The sequence below is a fragment of the Petromyzon marinus genome, chromosome 77 (assembly GCF_048934315.1).
Source record: "Petromyzon marinus isolate PM22_M1 ecotype Great Lakes invasive population chromosome 77, UKy_Petmar_22M1.pri1.0, whole genome shotgun sequence".
Classification (NCBI taxonomy): domain Eukaryota; kingdom Metazoa; phylum Chordata; class Hyperoartia; order Petromyzontiformes; family Petromyzontidae; genus Petromyzon; species Petromyzon marinus.
In genome coordinates this window covers 214,785-222,500 of record NC_133743.1, presented here as the reverse complement: position 1 = coordinate 222,500, position 7,716 = coordinate 214,785, and the positions used below count along the sequence as shown (strand labels likewise).

The 7,716-nt window shown below is 45.5% G+C and overlaps 1 long non-coding RNA gene across 1 annotated transcript in view; it reads left to right on the top strand.

The window, feature by feature from the left end:
• Positions 1-3,920, top strand: part of LOC142907301 (uncharacterized) — a 6,158-nt gene extending 2,238 nt beyond the window's left edge. Inside the window, exons 2-3 of the long non-coding RNA XR_012930923.1 lie at positions 1,319-1,469; positions 3,766-3,920. This is a non-coding gene — a long non-coding RNA (uncharacterized LOC142907301). The remainder of the gene's footprint in view (positions 1-1,318; positions 1,470-3,765) is intronic.
• Positions 3,921-7,716: the final 3,796 nt, after the last annotated feature.

Sequence of the window (7,716 nt, the reverse complement as noted above, 5' to 3'; positions counted from 1 at the left end):
AAAAAACAGCAAAAATTTTCCTGAAAAAAGCACCGTGTACACCACCAACGCCGTGTGAAAAAAATCCCAGTGGGAATGCAAGTCAAACAACAACAACAACTTTCGATTTAAAGCTTTCGTGACTGCAACGATTCATCTTCTTTGGTTCCTTCGGTAAAGTCACCACGTAGAATGAGAATAAAATAATAAATTGATAAAATAAAATAACACAGTAAAATTCTCACGACGTTTCGGGCCACAACACAAGCGGCCTTCATCAGGTGAAGGGACGAGGGACGAGACTGTCTAGAGGACGCTCCAGCGCTGTCCTCCAGACAGTCTCGTCCATTAACCTGATGAAGGCCGCTTGTGTTGTGGCCGAAACGTCGTGAGAATTTAATTGCGTCATTTTATTTTATCAATTTATTATTTTATTCTCATTCTACGTGGTGGTGACTTTACCGAAAGAACCAAAGAAGATGAATCCTTGCAGTCACGAATGCCTGAAATCGAAATCATCATCAGGTTATTGTTTCCCTTCTACGTGACTTTACCGAAAGAACCAAAGAAGATGAATCCTTGCAGTCACGAAAGCTTGAAATCGAAATCATCATCAGGTTATTGTTTCCCTTCTACGTGACTTTACCGAAAGAACCAAAGAAGATGAATCCTTGCAGTCACGAATGCCTGAAATCGAAATCATCATCATCAGGTTATTGTTTCCCTTCTACGTGACTTTACCGAAAGAACCAAAGAAGATGAATCCTTGCAGTCACGAAAGCTTTAAATCGAACGTTTGCGTTGCGATCGAGACGTCATCGTTTTTTATTTTTAAATTTTTTGTTATCTTTTCCATTCGCACCTTTCTCCATGGTTCTTTCGGTAAAAGCCACGTGGGGTATAAAACAAAATAAACAAATCACGATTTTTCCCACCTGATGACGGACTTCTTGTGCTTGCGGCCGAAACGTCGTGATCTATTTTTTTTTTCTATACCTGCGCGATGACTTTGCCGAAAGACCCAAAGAATACGGCATCTATACATTCATGCGATCTAAGCCCACCCCACCCCACCCCCACCACCCCCCCCCCCACCCCCACTCCCCACAAATAAAACCAGCTATGGCTGTGGGACCGGGCCTGTTTTCATTAATTATTTCGGTTAAACAAAAAAACATACGTCTATATATATGTTGGCAAAACATTGTTATTGATATTAAAGATGGGGAAAAGGGGCCATATACAACACCCCCCCCCCCCCCCCCACTCCCCAGAAATAACACCTGCATCACGGAAGTATGAATGCGTCGTAACCCTCCACCACCTCCACCACCGCCAGTGGGGTCACCGTGCAGGGAGACGCTCGTCGGCGGCCAGGGGTCGCTGTCGTCGTCCAACTTCTCCGCGGCCGGCGAGAGGAGCGCCCTGTGCCGGTGGACCGTCCAGGTGGACCCCAGATACGAGGTCAAGCTGAGGTTCCAGCAATTCAAGTGAGCTCTCGATTGGGGAGGGGCCGTGTGGACCCCACAGATACCAGGTCAAGCTGAGGTTCCAGCAATTCAAGTGAGCTCTCGATTTGGGAGGGGCGCAGTGGACCCCATAGATACCAGGTCAAGCTGAGGTTCCAGCAATTCAAGTGAGCTCTCGATTGGGGAGGGGCGGTGTGGACCCCACAGATACCAGGTCAAGCTGAGGTTCCAGCAATTCAAGTGAGCTCTCGATTGGGGAGGGGCGCGGTGGACCCCACAGACACCAGGTCAAGCTGAGGTTCCAGCAATTCAAGTGAGCTCTCGATTGGGGAGGGGCGCGGTGGACCCCACAGACACCAGGTCAAGCTGAGGTTCCAGCAATTCAAGTGAGCTCTCGATTGGGGAGGGGCCGTGTGGACCCCACAGATACCAGGTCAAGCTGAGGTTCCAGCACTTCAAGTGAGCTCTCGATTGGGGAGGGGCGCGGTGGACCCCACAGATACCAGGTCAAGCTGAGGTTCCAGCACTTCAAGTGAGCTCTCGATTGGGGAGGGGCGCGGTGGACCCCACAGATACCAGGTCAAGCTGAGGTTCCAGCAATTCAAGTGAGCTCTCGATTGGGTAGGGGCACGGTGGACCCCACAGATACCAGGTCAAGCTGAGGTTCCAGCAATTCAAGTGAGCTCTCTATTGGGGAAGGGCGGTGTGGACCCCACAGATACCAGGTCAATGCTGAGGTTCCAGCAATTCAAGTGAGCTCTCGATTGGGGAGGGGCCGTGTGGACCCCACAGATACCAGGTCAAGCTGAGGTTCCAGCAATTCAAGTGAGCTCTCGATTGGGGAGGGGCGGTGTGGACCCCACAGATACCAGGTCAAGCTGAGGTTCCAGCAATTCAAGTGAGCTCTCGATTGGGGAGGGGCGGTGTGGACCCCACAGATACCAGGTCAAGCTGAGGTTCCCGCAATTCAAGTGAGCTCTCAATTTGGTGAACGGCACACGTGGGTCGCGGTTAGAAGTTCGGCACGCCCTGCGCAGCTGTACGCGACTACGCTGCACTATAGGGCTGCACGCGGCTATACGCGACAGTACGTGTGTGTGTGTGTACGCGTGTGTCTGTGTGCGTGTGTACGTGTGTGTGTGTATATACCTGTGTGCGTGTGTATGTGTGTGTGTGTATACCTGTGTGCGTGTGTACGTGTGTGTGTGTACACCTGTGTGCGTGTGTACGTGTGTGTGTGTATACCTGTGTGCGTGTGTACGTGTGTGTGTGTATACACCTCTGTGCGTGTGTACCTGTGTGCGTGTGTACGTGTGTATGTGTGCTATATACTATACTATACACGGCATTGCTATACACTACACTACACACGACTATGCACTTCTATACGTGCAACACTACACACCACACATACTCGTACATGCTACACTACACACACTACACATACTCGTACATGCTACACTACACATACTCGTACATGCTACACTACACATACTCGTACATGCTACACTACACACTACACATACTCGTACATGCTACACCACACATACTCGTACATGCTACACCACACACACTCGTACATGCTACACTACACACTACACGTGCTCGTACATGTTACACTACACACCACACATGCTCGTACATGCTACACCACACATACTCGTACATGCTACACCACACATACTCGTACATGCTACACCACACATACTCGTACATGCTACACCACACACACTCGTACATGCTACACTACACACTACACATACTCGTACATGTTACACTACACACACTCGTACATGCTACACTACACACTACACATACTCGTACATGCTACACTACACACACTCGTACATGCTACACTACACACTACACATACTCGTACATGCTACACTACACACACTCGTACATGCTACACTACACACTACACGTGCTCGTACATGCTACACTACACACTACACGTGCTCGTACATGCTACACTACACACTACACATACTCGTACATGCTACACTACACACTACATATACTCGTACATGCTACACTACACACTACACATACTCGTACATGCTACACTACACACTACATATACTCGTACATGCTACACTACACACTACATATACTCGTACATGTTACACTACACACTACACATACTCGTACATGTTACACTACACATACTCGTACATGTTACACTACACATACTCGTACATGCTACACTACACATACTCGTACATGCTACACTACACATACTCGTACATGCTACACTACGCACCACACGTGCTCTTACATGCTACGCCACACAACCCTCGCTCTCCCACCGCCGCAGCTTGTCTTCCGACCCCGACTGCGTGGACGAGTCGCTGACCGTCTACGACGACAACGGCGACTCGCTGGGCGTGTTCTGCGGCGGCGGCGTGAGACCGCCCGGCCTGCGCTCGTCCGCCAACAGACTCCACCTCGTGCTCGACTCTCTGTGGGGGCTTCAAGGTGAGGCAACGGGGGGAGGAGGTGAGGGGGAAGGGGGGTGGGGGGTGGGTGGTGTCCGCCATGTTCCCCTTCTCCTCTGCGAGGGAGCGGGAGTTGAGGGGTGGGACGGACAGATTCAACTAAATTGACGACAATAACAACAACAACAACGATCACAACAACAACACTAATGACGTTAGGGAGGTTGTGTCGTCTGTCCTCAGGAGGAGTGAGGCGACCTCCACAACAGCCAAGCACCAGGGCTGTGCGAAAGTTTATTCGCGTCCGTCGGGAGGGCAGTGGCACGTCTGTGATTACGACCAGACACGCGTCACCCTCATCACGCTCCATGTCTTAGGCAGCGTCACAAATCTCACGCAAATCTTACTCAGCGTCACAAATCTCACACAAATCTTACTCAGCGTCACAAGTCTCACACAAATCTTACTCAGCGTCACAAATCTCACACAAATCTTACTCAGCGTCACAAATCTCACGCAAATCTTACTCAGCATCACAAATCTCACGCAAATCTTACTCAGCATCACAAATCTCACTCAAATCTTACTCAGCGTCACAAGTCTCACACAAATCTTACTCAGCATCATAAATCTCACGCAAATCTTACTCAGCGTCACAAATCTCACACAAATCTTACTCAGCGTCACAAATCTCACGCAAATCTTACTCAGCGTCACAAATCTCACGCAAATCTTACTCAGCGTCACAAATCTCACACAAATCTTACTCAGCGTCATAAATCTCACGCAAATCTTACTCAGCGTCACAAATCTCACACAAATCTTACTCAGCGTCACAAATCTCACACAAATCTTACTCAGCGTCACAAATCTCACGCAAATCTTACTCAGCGTCACAAATCTCACACAAATCTTACTCAGCGTCACAAATCTCACGCAAATCTTACTCAGCGTCACAAATCTCACACAAATCTTACTCAGCATCACAAATCTCACACAAATCTTACTCAGCGTCACAAATCTCACACAAATCTTACTCAGCATCACAAAATCTCACACAAATCTTACTCAGCGTCACAAATCTCACACAAATCTTACTCAGCGTCACAAATCTCACGCAAATCTTACTCAGCGTCACAAATGTCACGCAAATCTTACTCAGCGTCACAAATCTCACACAAATCTTACTCAGCGTCACAAATCTCACACAAATCTTACTCAGCGTCACAAATATCACGCAAATCTTACTCAGCGTCACAAATCTCACACAAATCTTACTCAGCGTCACAAATCTCACACAAATCTTACTCAGCATCACAAATCTCACACAAATCTTACTCAGCATCACAAATCTCACACAAATCTTACTCAGCATCACAAATCTCACACAAATCTTACTCAGCATCACAAATCTCACACAAATCTTACTCAGCGTCACAAATCTCACGCAAATCTTACTCAGCATCACAAATCTCACACAAATCTTACTCAGCGTCACAAATCTCACGCAAATCTTACTCAGCGTCACAAATCTCACACAAATCTTACTCAGCGTCACAAATCTCACACAAATCTTAGTCAGCGTCACAAATCTCACACAAATCTTACTCAGCGTCACAAATCTCACACAAATCTTACTCAGCGTCACAAATCTCACACAAATCTTACTCAGCGTCACAAATCTTACTCAGCGTCACAAATCTCACACAAATCTTACTCAGCGTCACAAATCTCACACAAATCTTACTCAGCATCACAAATCTTACTCAGCGTCACAAATCTCACACAAATCTTACTCAGCGTCACAAATCTCACACAAATCTTACTCAGCGTCACAAATCTCACACAAATCTTACTCAGCGTCACAAATCTCACACAAATCTTACTCAGCGTCATAAATCTCACACAAATCTTACTCAGCGTCACAAATCTCACATAAATCTTACTCAGCGTCATAAATCTCACACAAATCTTACTCAGCGTCACAAATCTCACACAAATCTTACTCAGCGTCACAAATCTCACACAAATCTTACTCAGCATCACAAATCTCACACAAATCTTACTCAGCGTCACAAATCTCACACAAATCTTACTCAGCGTCACAAATCTCAGGCAAATCTTACTCAGCGTCACAAATCTCACGCAAATCTTACTCAGCGTCACAAATCTCACACAAATCTTACTCAGCGTCACAAATCTCACACAAATCTTACTCAGCATCACAAATCTCACACAAATCTTACTCAGTATCACAAATATCACACAAATCTTACTCAGCGTCACAAATCTCACGCAAATCTTACTCAGTATCACAAATCTCACACAAATCTTACTCAGCGTCACAAATCTCACGCAAATCTTACTCAGCGTCACAAATCTCACACAAATCTTACTCAGCGTCACAAATCTCACACAAATCTTACTCAGTATCACAAATCTCACACAAATCTTACTCAGCGTCACAAATCTCACACAAATCTTACTCAGCGTCACAAATCTCACACAAATCTTACTCAGCGTCACAAATCTCACATAAATCTTACTCAGCGTCATAAATCTCACACAAATCTTACTCAGCGTCACAAATCTCACACAAATCTTACTCAGCGTCACAAATCTCACACAAATCTTACTCAGCATCACAAATCTCACACAAATCTTACTCAGCGTCACAAATCTCACACAAATCTTACTCAGCGTCACAAATCTCACACAAATCTTACTCAGCATCACAAATCTCAGGCAAATCTTACTCAGCGTCACAAATATCACGCAAATCTTACTCAGCGTCACAAATCTCACGCAAATCTTACTCAGCGTCACAAATCTCACACAAATCTTACTCAGCGTCACAAATCTCACACAAATCTTACTCAGCGTCACAAATCTCACACAAATCTTACTCAGCATCACAAATCTCACACAAATCTTACTCAGCGTCACAAATCTCACACAAATCTTACTCAGCGTAACAAATCTCACACAAATCTTACTCAGCATCACAAATCTCAGGCAAATCTTACTCAGCGTCACAAATCTCACGCAAATCTTACTCAGCGTCACAAATCTCACACAAATCTTACTCAGCGTCACAAATCTCACACAAATCTTACTCAGCATCACAAATCTCACACAAATCTTACTCAGTATCACAAATATCACACAAATCTTACTCAGCGTCACAAATCTCACGCAAATCTTACTCAGTATCACAAATCTCACACAAATCTTACTCAGCGTCACAAATCTCACGCAAATCTTACTCAGCGTCACAAATCTCACACAAATCTTACTCAGCGTCACAAATCTCACACAAATCTTACTCAGCGTCACAAATCTCACACAAATCTTACTCAGCGTCACAAATCTCACATAAATCTTACTCAGCGTCATAAATCTCACACAAATCTTACTCAGCGTCACAAATCTCACACAAATCTTACTCAGCGTCACAAATCTCACACAAATCTTACTCAGCATCACAAATCTCACACAAATCTTACTCAGCGTCACAAATCTCACACAAATCTTACTCAGCGTCACAAATCTCACACAAATCTTACTCAGCATCACAAATCTCAGGCAAATCTTACTCAGCGTCACAAATATCACGCAAATCTTACTCAGCGTCACAAATCTCACGCAAATCTTACTCAGCATCACAAATCTCACACAAATCTTACTCAGCGTCACAAATCTCACAAAAATCTTACTCAGCGTCACAAATATCACGCAAATCTTACTCAGCGTCACAAATCTCACACAAATCTTACTCAGCGTCACAAATCTCACACAAATCTTACTCAGCATCACAAATCTCACACAAA